The sequence below is a fragment of the Myxine glutinosa genome, chromosome 3 (genome assembly GCF_964187855.1).
Source record: "Myxine glutinosa chromosome 3, kmMyxGlut1.1, whole genome shotgun sequence".
Lineage (NCBI taxonomy): Eukaryota > Metazoa > Chordata > Myxini > Myxiniformes > Myxinidae > Myxine > Myxine glutinosa.
The window spans coordinates 144,487,422-144,502,820 of record NC_136263.1 but is presented as its reverse complement, the minus strand read 5'-3'; the positions used below and the strand labels follow the sequence as shown (position 1 = coordinate 144,502,820).

Sequence of the window (15,399 nt, the reverse complement as noted above, 5' to 3'; positions counted from 1 at the left end):
GTTGTGGTGGTGTCTGTTGTGGTGGTACTGAGGAGTCGTCCACCAGACGGCAGTCTCCTCGGGTTAACCTGAGGTGGTCCCTTCGGGTGGGTGCCTGGAATGTCCTCACTCTGAGAGGATGATCACCTGTCTCTGCTATCATCTGAGCTCCAGCATTTGAACCTCAGTATTGCAGCACTTTCTGAGATTCGGAGACCGGATAGTGGTGAGATCATGGCAGGTGGTTACACCTACTACTGGTCTGATCTCTGATGGTTAGCATGCCCAAGGAGTCCAATAACCTGACTTCCATGATAAATGAGGTAACACCGGTCAACAAGTGTATTATGAGACTGAGGATTCGTCACTCTTTGGGTGTCATTTATCTAGTCTCTGTACATGCTCTGACTGAGACGAGTGATCTTACTGTGAAGGAGACATTCCATGCTGTGCTCAAGTCTGTGGTTGATCAATGTCACAGGAGAGACACTGTTCCAGTCTTGGGGGAGTTCAATACATCCACTGGCACTGATAGGGATGGTTTTGAGATATGTGTTGGTCCCCATGGGTCTGGAGCCATTAACCAGAATAGCACTAGGTTTCTTGACTTCGCAAGATGTCATGGACTCAGGGTGGCTGGTACATGGTTTCAGCACCCACAGCCACATCGCCGGACTTGCTATTCCAACTCTGGTGGTGTGGCAAAGGAGATTGGCGATGAGCTCGTTGATGGTCTCTGGAGGATGCTACTAAACTGCAGAATCTACCAGAGTGCTCAGTTGCTCAATAATGACCACAGGCATGTTGTAGCAACTCTGAAATTAAGGCTGAAATCCAAGAGAATGGTTCCATCCCAGCGTAGGATGGATGTTGGCAAGCTCAAAGATGAGAAGGTAGCTGAAGAGTTTACGAACAGGCTGAGTGGGGTTTTTGGGTGTATGGGTGTTTCGGGGGATCCTGAAGAGTTGTGGAGTGCCTTCAAGACCACCATCCTTGATGTTGCTGGTGGTTGTTTTGGAATCTACCGTCAGGTAAAGAAATTTTTTGTCTCCCAAGGGATAATGGATACCATTGGCCAGAGTTGCAGGGCCAGAAATGATGGCAGAGCTGAGCTGCTCGGGGAGTTGAGGTGTAAAACTGTACGTTCGCCGAGGGGTATGCCACTGATAGGTCCGGAACTGCATCCGGACCTGAACCAAAATCAAATCGGCTTGTTCTTGTCAACTAACCAACTCATCCACAAAGTTTTGTCATAACTCGCCCACAACGTTTTGAAATATCATGTTTTTCTCGTTTTTAGCTCTATCACTTGATGGTAAGAATCACCTTAAAAATCAAAAATTTCTGGTATCCGGATCCGGATCTTCAACAAAGTCTAATCAATTCATCCTTGTCACACACCCAACCTGCCCACCAAGGTTTCTTCGAATATATATAGTTTTGTCGAAAAACTATGTTTAAAGACTAAATTGATCTGACTTTTTCTAAAAAGGGGATTCTGAATTGTGAGATTGTGTGTGTGTGCGCTAACTGTTAAGCTTTTGTTAATCATCACAAAATGTGCGTATTTCATTTACCACTGATTTTGGGGAACTCCAATGGTTAGTGTCATGTTAAAACTTAATGTGACGGTAAATCTGGCGATGATGTCACGGCCAACGTTTTTGCAGGGCTCCAGTACCTCACAATTTGGCACTACACCACTGCCCCTTCGAACTTTGAAGACCGTTCAAAATCCTTAAAGACCGCCAAGACCCTTGAGACCCTCAAAACCCCAAAGGTCCCCTCTGCCATTAAGAGTTATTTTACCTTTAAGACCCTTTTGACACATTAGACACTTTGCGATCCCTTCACCCCATAGGCGTTTTATACCCTTTATACCACTAGAACGATTAGACCTTTACACTCCTTAAGTCACTTTAGACCGCTTAGACCTTAACAACATTTCGACTCCTTACACCCTTCATTACACTTCTTACACCGATTAGACAGCTTGGAACCTTGACCATTTTGAGCTTTACACCATTTCGACATTTTTAGACCCTATTTACATGCTTGAGAGATTAGACCCTTTTTGACCCCTTAGACACTAACGTCTATTGGAATGTACCCTTTAGACCTTTGAACCATCTATTACCTTTTTAAGCACACACCACGCAAACATCTATCGTTGTCTTGCAAAACACAGACTATACTTTTTTTTAAAACAAGTAATGCACAAACTTGACCTGCCCAGGAAGTGGGAACTCTGCTCGTGATAATCAAAAACGAACTTCTCCTCCACAATTTCACTCACTTTTTCACAATGGATAAATACTACCACAGGCACCAATGTTTTACCTTACAGGTCTCAAAGAACAGCTAGTGCTTCTTGTGAGGCATGCTGCCCAGGATCACGGAGCCATACCACTGAACGTTTTGTGACGGCTGTCATACTTGCATTTCCCAAAAGAAGTGTACGATTTTATTCTTGATGGCCATATACATAATGGCCATCCAATCTTAGCAATTTGCACTCCTCAAACGTCTGCCACATGAGATGCAATATACTATGCCCTTTTGTTTGTCTTTATTCACCCTGTCCCTAACTTGAGATAACATCCAACATAAAGTGCAAATAGGCTTGTGTGCAAATTACATGTTTTCAGCTCGCAGTACACTTTCATTGCATTCCCTGACAGCTTGAATGCATGGCTGCGTTTGAAGGTGGGCAGTTTCTTTTCCTGTGTGTTTGGAGCACTTGTTAGAGTAACCATTCATCTTGATTACATAAAAAAATTGAGGGGGTGGGAGGGTTGGTGGGGGGGGGGGGGGGGGGGTTTGCATCTGACAAAGTACTCCACCTGGTGTCTGGTAGTGAAATTCCCATTACCCTATCCATGTTGTTGGGAGTGCCATAGTGGCTTTACTATTGGGAAATAGACCCAGTGGTACCAATCTCATCTCGGAGCCAAAGTTCTAAGCAGTCATGGGAATTGATCTCACCACAGTGAGGGGCAAGGCACCAATGCATTACCTTCTCCACCACCAAGCCACTCTAGCTGGAGTAGGACAATGGCCTTATTTTTTCTTACAAGGTTCAACCCAAAACATTCTTATGAGCCATAAGGTAACATGAGCCAAAATCCAGGAGCCATTACATTTTCGTTCGTTTTTTTAATAAAAATAAATTTCCAAACTCCCATTAACCATTTTGCGAGCCAGTGTTCCAACATTTATATCCTTGCATGTAAATTTAATGGAAGAGGTGTCAAATCTTTTGTCACTACTTCAAAAGCGTCCATGAAACAGAATTCCTTCATTTATAATGCGTTAATTTTGGACTGTCATGTATGCCCCCCAAAATATGTGAATAACGGTGACAATTAAGAGGAATCGGTGCATCGCATACACGGGCAACATGCACTGTTCGTATGTACGAATCGTATGTGAATTCATATGACAATAAAGCTTCAACACTAAACAAGTGACAAATTGGTTCATGAATATCGTTCTACATTATTCTTTGCTTCAGTATACCTGTTATTAATAATTGCAAATTAGTCAAAGAATGCGAGCTTGCTTTCACTTATAGATGTCAGCAAATGTTGGGGATTTTGCGGCAGTTTTTCTTATCGAGCAAAAGGCCGAATCAAGAACTACCAGTCAAGTCCAAAATTCATTAATTCACAAAAAAAAAAGAAATTAAAGAAATCGACCACATTGCGAGTATATTTTGAATATAACCGTATTATTTCATCCGTCATTTTGCCATTTCTTTACAAATTGTGAGCACATTAAAAATGCAAAATAATAGGTCACATGACACTGAATCGGCATGTTTCTCCCATAACCTATTTAAAAATAAATAAAAATATTTGTAATGTAGGTCATAAATTTAACTATTTCACACTTTTGCCATTTAAATTTTTTTATTCTGAATACTGCGTCAATATTATTGCTGACAAGCCGGAATGTCGTTCTAGACTCTACACTGTATTGCAATGCAATAATGTAATGTAACCTAAACTAAAGCAAGGGTGAAACTTTATTGCATTGGAGAATGAAGAAGACTTTCTATCTGTTATTTTACTCGTTTCATGTCGAGTGTTAGTTTCTTTGGCAGATTGCGATCCCAGAGATTTCAGAGATCCCAGAAACCTTAATTTTAAAAAATAAAGATGATATGGAATACAATAATGCAGTTTACTGCATGTGAAAAAACATTTCTCAGAGTTATTGACTGGATTGTCAAGATCATCTTCTGAATCTGGATAAACTTATGGGAACTGCACTGGAGTGACTCACAAATTTGTTCAACATCCTCACCACTCTGTACTTGGCCTGCCCCCTTCCTCTGCAGGATGCTTCCCTTCTCCATTAACTTTTTGCGGCACTCGTATCGTTTTTAGCTCACCTGGACTGTAGTCGGGAGAGCTTATGCGATCGAGCAGTGTCCGTGGGTCAGTGAATGGGTGAGTGAGTGCGTAAACACTTCAGTCATGATCGATTGAATCAAACGCATGATTTCGATGAAACCCAGTCACAAGCTTCATATCTGATGCCTAACGAAGGCAAAATCTGTGCTCATTAATGGGGGTCTTCATTGGGGGGGGGGGGGGAGAAGGAGGTTATTGACCCTTCTAAAATATGGATTTGCTCTCTTCTCTGAAACTACACTTGTGATTTCAATGAAACCCTCTCCAGATTTCTCCAGGGCCCCAGCCCAGAGGGGAGAGCAGTATTCCATTGAGCTGCGGATGAAAGCCTTGTATGTGGTGAGGAGCTCAGGTGTGCCAAATGAAACCTTGCTAATGCTGTCTCTGAGACTCTACGATTATTTTCCTGACCGATTATCAAATGCATTGTTGCTTTGAGAATTATAGGGTGTTGCAAAATAAATGATACTTTTCCTCCCCAGATTGTATTGACCACATGTTACAAAATAAATGATACTTTTCCCCCCCAGATTGTATTGATCACATGTTGCAAAATAAATGATACTTTTTCCCCCCAGATTGTATTGACCACATGTCCGCGATTTTTTAATTCAAATTTCGTGTGCATCATCATGACGTGTCGCGCACATTGCCTGCGTGTTGTCTCCGTCATATTTGCGACTAATGTTCGTGTCTTTGCTGAAATCTTTTAAAAGTCGACTTCAAATGGTTTCTGAAGCTAATGGTGGACATATTGACGCTTATTAAATGTAAGCTTTTTATTTTTTATTTTTTTTGTATACTGAATCGAGGCTCGTGAAAGAGCTAACATTTATTTAACAAACAAATCAACCAGACAAACAAAATATATAAAAAGAGGGAGCGGAAGACAAGATGGGGAGAGAAGGGGAAGCACACAAACAACATTTGAGAGCAGGGAGATGTGTGGGAGGGAGCGGGCTTGGGGGGAGGAGGCGTGGGAAGGGGGGGGGGGGGCGGTGGGAGAAGTATAAAACACAAGGACACCAAGGACTTCCAGGAAAGAAGTTGGTATTTTGAAAAAGTGGATTTGGGGTGAAATTAGGGGGGTAGAAAAGATCAAGGTTTTGGATGGGGGAAGATAAGAGATGGTGGTGAACAGCTGTTTTAAAGACCTGGAGGGTGGAGTGGGATTGAAGAGAGTGAGGGAGTTTGTTCCAGAGGCGGGAGAAAAGAGGAATGAAGGAGTGAAGGTGAGCAGAGAGTCTTGATTTTGGCAGTTTAACCATAAGAGGGTTGCAGGCAGATCTTGTGCGACCTGCAGGAATATTTGGGGGATAGAGCCCAGAGAGAGCTGGGGGGTGGGGGGGGGCAAGGCCAGAGAGGAGTCGGAAGAAGACGGGATGACCACCAACCTGCCTGCGGTGAGTGAGTGAAAGGCCCTTGGAGTTAGCTTCATCGCGGGAGATTCCAATGATTCTGAACGCTTTGGTTTCAACAGCGTGAAGACGAGCTAGGTGTGAGGCAGGAGCCCCAGCCCAGAGGGGAGAGCAGTATTCCATTGAGCTGCGGATGAAAGCCTTGTATGTGGTGAGGAGCTCAGGTGTGCCAAGGAAGGACTTCGCACGACGGAGGATGCCCAGTCGGCGACTGGCTTTGGAGGCCAGATTTCAAATGTGGTTTTCCCAGGAAAGATCATGGCAGATAGTGAGACCCAAAAGCTTGAGTGACAGAACTTCTTGGAGAGGATTATTCAGAAAGTGGATGGGAGGGTTGTCCAGTCGGTCTTTTCGGAGGACATCGTAAGAGTGTGAGATTTGTCAGGATTGAAAGACATGTTCCACTTGTTTGCCCAGTCTGTGATTTTGTCCAGGTCTGCAGAGAGTGAGGAGGCTGCATACTGCCGATCTAAGAGATGAGGAATGGAGCGACAGAGAGTAGAGTCATCAGCAAAGAGATAGAGAGGATTTTCAAGAGAGTCAGAGAGATCATTGATGAAGACCAGAAAAAGCACAGGGCCCAGAACACTGTCTTGGGGAACTCCAGCCTGAACAGGAAGAGGAGATGAGAGAAACCCATTCAGGGCCACACGTTGACTACTACCAGAGAGGAAGTCCGCCAGCCATGCGTGGAGATTTCCATGGATACCAAAGGAGGAGAGTTTGGTGAGCAGAGCGAGGTGCCAGACCATATTGAAGGCACGTGATATGTCAAGGGAGACAGCTCTAATTTCCTGTTTGCCATTGAGGACCTCCATCCATTGTTGAGAAAGCAAAAGCAGCATGTCCAGAGTAGAGTGACCCGGTCTGAAACCAAATTGACGATCAGAGATCAAGCCATTGGAGAAGAGGAAAGATTTCATATCTGAAGCAATGATGGATTCCATGACTTTGCTGATAATTGGGAGAAGGCTGATTGGTCTGTAGTTGCTAGGATCTGTTTTTGCACCCTTTTTTGTGCAAAGCGGTGATGTTGGCTGATTTCCAAGCAGATGGCAGATGACCTTGAGCAAAAGAGAGGGCGAAGATAACAGAGAGAGGGAGTGAAAGAGCGGAAGAACAGGATTTTAGGACCCGTGGGCTGATGCCGTCAGGTCCAGTTGCAGAATCAGAGTCTAGGTTTGACAGAAACTTTTCCACCTTGTCAGGAGGAAAGGACACAGAGTCCAGGAGCAGCTGGGTACGACTGGGTACGGTGGGTACAGAGAGGGATGTGTTTGGGACACAAGATTTAGAGGCAAACACAGAGTTGAGGCATTCAGCTTTTTCACGTGCGGAGTCAGCCGTGTAGCCGTTTGAGGTGAGGGAGGGGATGGAGGGGGAACAAACACCAGAAACAGATTTGACCAGACGCCACCAGGATTTGGAAGAGGGAGACAGATAAGAGAGTTCGGTCTTGAGAACGGAGAGATATTGTTTCCTGGCTCTCCTGAGGGTGGACACACACCTGTTTCGGGCTTTGTGAAAGGAAATGAGATTTCCTTCCATTGGAATTGCTTTCCAGGAGACGAAAGCAAGTTGTTTCTGGACAACAGCCTCACCACAATATTCCGTGTACCATGGACGGGAGGAAGGGTATGACAACTGAAGACAAGATGGGATAAATCTGTGCATGAGAGAGAGCAATTTACTTTGGAAGAATTCCCAGGATGAGTTGATGTCAGAGGCGGTAGAGATGGGAGACCAGTCCAGATGATTGATGGCTGCTTGAAGACCATGCCAGTTGGCCTGAGTGAAATGCCAGACTCGTCGACGCTGAGGAGGCTCTCTGAGAATGGTCAGAGAGATGTCCACTTTAACAAGCACATGATCAGATGAGCCGATTGGAGCAGAAGAAGAGCAGCAGACATTATCAGGGAAGTTAGTCATAACCAAGTCCAGAAGAGAAGATGCTCCGTTGACTGAGATCCGGGTCGGGAAATTGACAGATTGTGTCGGTCCCAGTGAGGCGCAGAAGTCCTTTGCTGAAGAGCCATGGCTGGTGAGAGAGGTACCCACACCCAGCCAACTGGCATGGTGACAATTGAAATCACCACATATGAGGAAGAGAGAGTTGGGATGGGTAGATAGAAGTTGGTCCATATTATCAGACAGCGAGATGTAGATGGAGTCATCACTGTTTGGTAGACGGTACAACACACATATGAACAAAAGGTGGGAGCGAAGGGGAAGCCGTAGCCAAAGGTATTCCTGGGGGTGAGGTGGAGAGAGGGCAGTGCAGGGCGAGTGAGGGAGAGAGTTTTTTTATAAAGATAGCAACCCCACCTCCAGGACGACGCTCAGGTCTATCATACCGGAGGAGGGAGTAACCTGGGAGAGATACCAAGGAATCAGAGACATCATGAAGGAGGAAAGTTTCTGTTAAGCAGATCACGTCTGGTTTGTCAGCAGCAACCTGTATGGAGAGATCAGTCAGGTTTGAGTGAAGCCCCGGATGTTTGAGGTCCATACCGTTAATGAAGAGGAAGGGGGAGCATCGGATACAGAACAGGGGGGGGGGGGGGGAGGGGTAGGGTAAGATGTGGAAGAGGAGGAAGAGGTAGGGAGAGCTGTTGAAGGTGTGTCAGAGATTTCAGAATAGCTTGGAGAAAGGGAAGAATGGGGCGGACAAAAGGTTTGATGGTGATTGGGTGAGGCACAGTGAGGTGTTATTTGAGGAGGGGGAAGAGCAAGGCAGACGATTGGGGGAGATGAAGGTGAAAGTTGGAAGGGGGAAGAAGCGGGGAGGATGCTTTGAGGAGGAGGGGTGAGAGGGGAGGGGAGGAGCGAGGGAGAGTCTCGGAGGGGAGGGGTGTGGGGGGAGTTTAGGAGGGAAGGGGCAAGGGGGGAGATTTGAAAGGGATGGGTGATGGGGAAGATTTAGAGGGGAGGGGCAAGGGGGAACATTTGAAAGAGATGGGTGATGGGGAAGATTTGGAGGGGAGGGGCAAGGGGGTAGATTTGGAGGGGAGGGGTTATGGGGAAGTTTTGGAGGGGAGGGGTGATGGGGAAGTTTTAGAGGGAAGGGGTGATGGGGAAGATTTGGAGGGGAGGGGCAAGGGGGAATATTTGAAAGAGATCCTTCCCCCTTCCCTTCCCACGCCTCCTCCCCCCAAGCCCTCTCCCTCCCACACATCTCCCTGCTCTTAAATGTTGTGTGCTCTCAAGTGTTTGTGTGCTTCCCCTTCTCTTGTCTTCCGCTCCCTCTTTTTATATAGTTTGTTTGTCTGGTTGATTTGTTTGTGAAGTAAATATCAGCTCTTTCATGAACCTCGATTTAGTATACAAAAAAAAAAAGAGATGGGTAATGGGGAAGATTTGGAGGGGAGGGGCAAGGGGGTAGATTTGGAGGGGAGGGGTGATGGGGAAGTTTTGGAGGGGAGGGGTGATGGGGACGTTTTGGAGGGGAGGGGTGATGGGGAAGTTTTGGAGGGAAGGGGTGATGGGGAAGATTTGGAGGGGAGGGGTGAGATTGGATTTTGAAAAGTGTACGATTAATGGGAAATGAACATTTATTGCAAAATGAGTTTCTTGAGACCTTCGAGTCAAAAATACGTTTGAGGACGCTGTTGGAGGGGTGGAGTGCAGGGGAGTTTCGGGAATGTAGAAAAAAGGAACTGTAAGAGATGGATTTTTTTTTTGGAATGAATAGATTTGGTGAGCAAGTCGAAAGCATCCTTTTGTAGAAGAAGAAGAAAAAGGTGTTATAATATACGACAGAATACAGTTCTTCAGGGGGAAAGTTTAAACATTTTTAACAACGTGATCACGAAGAACGTGATTGAAGAACGAACGAACAAATATGAACAACGAATAAACGAATAAGAACAGAGAAGGAAATATTTATTTGGAGTTTTTTTTTTTTTTGAGTTGAGATTTTAAACAAGGAAGTATGGGGTGAAAGACTGGGACAAAACAGAGAAAGAAAGTAATTGCAGCGCAATCGACGGACCGCTGAGAGAAAAACAAAGCTTCAAGGTCGGACACGGTAGCCTACGAGGCCTCAGAATACGCGACACGAATTAACCGACGATTTTGTATGCAGGTATGAAAAATTAACACTGAAAATCTTACTAAAGACACACATAGGTACACACACAGAGAGATAGATACAGTTTCGACAAAAACACAATTGTGAAAAATTACTTAACTTCGAAAGCGTGAGCACATGGACAGCTTCGAAAAGACGTGATCTCCAATCTTGCGCATGCGCAAAAAAACAATCCTTTGGTTGAAATAAAGCCTTTGGTTGGATTTTCATCCGATTGAAACTTCATTTAATCTTTGGGGGAAAAATAGTGTCATTTATTTTGCAACACCCCTTACCTCATGAGCCAGAGCAATTGGTTCCTATTACAACCATGCTTTGAGATATTAAAGTTTAATGCAATCACAACTCTGTCTAGTCTGCCTTTGGGAAAAACACTGGAGCCGTGGCCCAGACACGCTCGGTCTAGAAATGTTAATGGAGGAAATTGGGACATAAGCAACCGATGTCGCATCTCGGTTTCTGGTGTGACCGATCCCTGGGAATAATGGCTTTTGGTGGCTTCGTTTGCCCAAAGGTACAACACTTTGATATGGACCCGCTGTAATATTTCTGCTCTTTTTATTTTATTTTATCACTGCATGCTCGCTTTCACATGCGATGGGTGCCAATTATGTCAACACCACCACTGGGCAAAACAAACACCTCAAACATTAATTTTTTTAAAAGCTAAATATAAAGTCAGGTTGGATGCAGTGTCAAAATTGACTTTGGAAAAGCACCGTTGTGACCAGTGGTTATTTTGTTGTTTTCAACTGTGTATTTGGTTTGCCACGTTGTTTTGAAAACCGGTCACATGCACTTTATCATTGACTTTTTTTTTCTTTTTTTTTTCCTTTTTGTATACGAGATCGAGCGAGGCTCATGTAAGAGCTGACATTCATCACAAAAAGACAAACTCACACATAAAACATTTGATAAAGGGAGCGGGAGATGAGATGGAGAGCAGGGACATCGGGAGATCTGTGGGAGGGAGAGGGCTTGGGGGGACGAGGAATGGGAAAGGGGGGGTTAAAAAAGAGGTTAAAAAATACATGGACTCTGCTAGGACTTCCACGAAAGAAGTCGGTATTTCAAACAAGTACAAAAAGTTTTAATTAAAACAAAAGCCACGTCGATGTTACACAATGCCGAGATGCAGCTGTGCCTATAACGTCGATGTTATAGGCACAGGACATTCCTATTGATTTGATTACTTGATGTTATTTTTGTGCAAAGTGAAAATATATCTCGGCAATTTCCCGTGTGTGGCGACGAATTTTTAATATATCTCGGCATTTTCCCGTCTGTTATTTCAGGCGGTGTATGACACCATGCCGCGATTTAAAAAAATATTTATCTCGGCAATTTCCCGTGTGTGGCGACACGTGAACGAAGCTATGCTCCTCTCTCCACATTATTGTGACGACGTATAAATTAAATATTTCATCGTGACGATTGTCATCAAATGGACGAATTTTTAATATATCTCGGCATTTTCCCGTCTGTTATTTCAGGCGGTGTATGACTGACCATGCCGCGATTTAAAAAAATATATATCTCGGCAATTTCCCGTGTGTGGCGACACGTGAACGAAGCTATGCTCCTCTCCACATTATTGTGACGACGTATAAATTAAATATTTCATCGTGACGATTGTCATCAAATGGACGAATTTTTAATATATCTCGGAATTTTCCCGTCCGTTATTTCGGGCGGTGTATGACTGACCATGCCGTGATTTAAACAAAATATATATATCTCGGCATTTTCCCGTCCGTTATTTCGGGCGGTGTATGACTGACCATGCCTCGATTTAAAAAAAAAAAATCTCAATGGACTTGAAGTTACAGGCCTTTGAGAATTCATTTCGTTATATAAAGGGCAACTTTCATCGGATTTTCTTCCCGTTTTTTTTCAACCGAGTCTAAAACTATGTTAGCGACTGTGAAAAATGAAATGATATATCGAATTTGATTTGAAAGAAAACTGTGTGAGAGAGCAAGACACCACGGGCCTACAAAACAGACCTCAAAGCTATGCGAGTTAATAAAATGGTGGATATTTGTTTATATGAAGCCTCTCCCACAATGGGTGGAGCTATGGTTCCCAGAATGGGTGGAGCTTTGAGGTTTTGTCTTCTCTGCAAGAACAACAAGAAGAAGAAGAACAAGAACAAGAACAACAGCAGAGGGCACTCTATGAGCAGCGTCTGCGACGCGGCTAAAAAGTGGATCTGGGGTGAATTAACGGGGGTAGAAAAGATCAAGGTTTTGGATGGGGGAAGATAAGAGATGGTGGTGAACAGCTGCTTTAAAGACCTGGAGGGAGGAGTGGGATTGAAAGGAGTGAGGGAGTTTGTTCCAGAGGCGGGAGTAAAGAGGAATGAAAGAGTGAAGGTGAATAGAGAGTCTTGATTTTGGCAGTTTAACCAGAAGTAGTAGGGTCAATATACGAAAAAAACTCACCTAACCCCCAGAAAATTGATACAAAAGGTTTTTGAATGGATTCTGGTACCATTGGGCATGCTAAATAACATACTAAAAATCTAGTAACATCTGACTTCCGGAAAGGGGTCATTTTCAAGATGGCCGCCGGGAGCTTAAAATGGCCATATCTCAATTATTATTCAACCTAGAAAGGTGGTTTTGGTGTCTAACCCTAGGTTTTAGGGCCCAAGGAATCCAATTGAATCAATAAAATTACCATCAGTTAATTATTTATTGACAAGTCGAAGATGGCATCCCCAAGGTGACATCCTGATCCACTAAAATGGCTCTGTCGAATAGTAGTCAACCTAGAGAGATTTTTTCAGTGTGTATACCGAGGTTTAAGGCACCCAGGAGATCATCAAAATTACTTAAATAAGCACAAAGTAATCAGGTAATCCAGTAAGCCAGGTTTACCAGCCCATTAGGCATTTGTTGTCTTATACAGTTAGTCGCTATTCATCGTCATCCTCCGACTCCTCTGGAAGAAACTTGTTATGTGGATTGTCACATTCTTCATGTTGGCACGGTCCACAGGCAGTAGTACATGGTAGTCCATATCGTCTACAAGAGCAGCGGAGTGTCTTGCAGGCAGTGGAGCAGTTACAATGAATGACCTTCAAGAGACTGTCTGGAGCAGCGTTCATTCTTGACATAAGTGGGACAAACTGATTATCCTGCAGGCTCCACCCCCATTTCATGGCATCCATACCCTCTTCTTTTCCCATCCACACCATGATCTGGTAGTACGCTCTACGACAGTGAAGTTTGGTAGCAGATTCAGTTGGGGGCAGACGTTCGGGTGTTACAAAAGACGAAGCAGAGACAACCTTCTTGCTGAAGGTGTTATATCGCATTGTTGCAAGGGAATCTTTGCACTTGCCACCAAAGAGGATAGCCATTACTCGGCATCCAAGGTCATCGATCACCTCTGTGGTCTGGTTTGGGATGGTGAATGTGTTGGCACAAGACCGAAGGACAGGGTCTCCTTTTACAAGCTTCTGGAAAGCAGTCTTTTTGCCAACACCAAAAATCCGAGAAGTCGTGTCACAACCAGTCATGGCATGGATGAATATCAACTGAGAACACATGTCATGTCCGAGGATTTCTTTTAGACGGTTGATGTCATACACTTTAAAACTGCCATCAGCTTTGGACTTGTCTGATCTGAAATAAAGGCTCTTACTGTCTCCCTGCGCATAGTAAAGGAGTAAGACAAGGAGATCAGTATCTTCTCCAATCAGTGTAGTGGTGTGGAGAAGAGATGCCTCCACTCCCCCCCACTTTCCAATTCATCACCATCCCAACACACACTTGGTTCATTAGCTGGTGAGTCGGAGGATGACTATGAATAGCGACTAACTGTATAAGACAACAAATGCCTAATGGGCTGGTAAACCTGGCTTACTGGATTACCTGATTACTTTGTGCTTATTTAGGTAATTTTGATGATTTCCTGGGTGCCTTAAACCTAGGTATACACACTGAAAAAATCTCTCGATGTTGACTACTATTCGACAGAGCCATTTTAGTGGATCAGGATGTCACCTTGGGATGCCATCATGGACTTGTCAATAAATAATTAACTGATGGTAATTTTATTGATTCTATTGGATTCCTTGGGCCCTAAAACCTAGGGTTAGACACCAAAACCACCTTTCTCGGTTGAATAATAATTGAGATATGGCCATTTTAAGCTCCTGGCGGCCATCTTGGACGCCATCTTGAAAATGACCCCTTTCCGGAAGTCAGATGTTACTAGATTTTTAGTATGTTATTTAGCATGCCCAATGGTACCAGAATCCATTGAAAAACCTTGTGTATCAATTTTTTGGGGGTTCAACCATATATTGACCCCTCTAAAGAGGGTTGCTGACAGATCTTGTGCGACCTGTAGGAATATTTGGGGGACAGAGCACAGAGAGAGCTGGGGGGCAAGGCCGGAGAGGAGTCGCTAGAAGATAGAAAGACCACCAACCTGCCTGTGGTGAGTGAGTGAAAGGCCCTCGGAGTTAGCTTCATCGCGGGAGATTCCAATGATTCTGAAAGCTTTGGTTTCAATAGCATGAAGCCGAGCGAGGTGTGAGTCAGGAGCACCGGTCCAGAAGGGAGAACAGTATTCCATTGAGCTGCGGATGAAAGCCTTGTATGTGGTGAGGAGCTCAAGTGTGCCAAGGAAGGACTTCGCACGACGGAGGATGCCCAGTCGGCGACTGGCTTTTGAGGCCAGCTTGGAAATGTAGTTTTCGCAGGAAAGATCATGGCAGCTAGTGAGACCCAAAAGCTTGAGTGACAGAACTTGTTGGAGAGGATTGTTGAGAAAGTATATGGAAGGGTTGTCCAGTCGGTCTTTTCGGAGAGACATAGTGAGCGTGTGAGATTTGTCAGGATTGAAAGACATGTTCCACTTGTTTGACCAGTCTGTGATTTTGTCCAGGTCTGCAGAGAGTGAGGAGGCTGCAGACTGCCAATCTGAGGGATGAGGTATGGAGCGGCAGAGAGTGGAGTCATCAGCAAAGAGATAGAGAGGATTTTCCAGAGAGTCTGAGAGATCATTGATGAAGACCAGAAAAAGCACAGGGCCCAGAACACTGCCTTGGGGAACTCCAGCCTGAACAAGAAGGGGAGATGAGAGAAATCCATTCAGGGCCACACGTTGACTTTTAATGGAATGGTTGTGCCATTATTAGCTCACTTGGACTGTAGTTCCGGGGTGCTTATGAAATGGCGCGTCCTTGGCGTCCGTAAACACTTGCAACTTCTTCTCCAAAACTGCTGATGGGATTGTGACCAAACTTGGTACAAATGATGTTTGATTTTTTGGAATTTAAGTTTATTCACAGCATTAAAAAAATAATAATCGGGGTCTACCGGTGGGCCGAAGTGGGTCCAGGTTTGATCCCACAAAGTGGCTATTTGCTTTGTTCTCTGAAATTACACACTCAGTATTGATGACACTTAGCCACAACCTTCATCACCCATGATATACCAAAGTTTGTTCACGGCATTAAAAAAAATCGGGGTCTATG

General features: G+C 44.4%; 1 protein-coding gene across 1 annotated transcript in view; it reads left to right on the top strand.

The window, feature by feature from the left end:
* Positions 1-15,399, top strand: part of LOC137412084 (actin-related protein 2/3 complex subunit 1A) — a 79,680-nt gene that overhangs the window by 46,003 nt on the left and 18,278 nt on the right. The gene's annotated exons all lie outside the window — the stretch shown is intronic.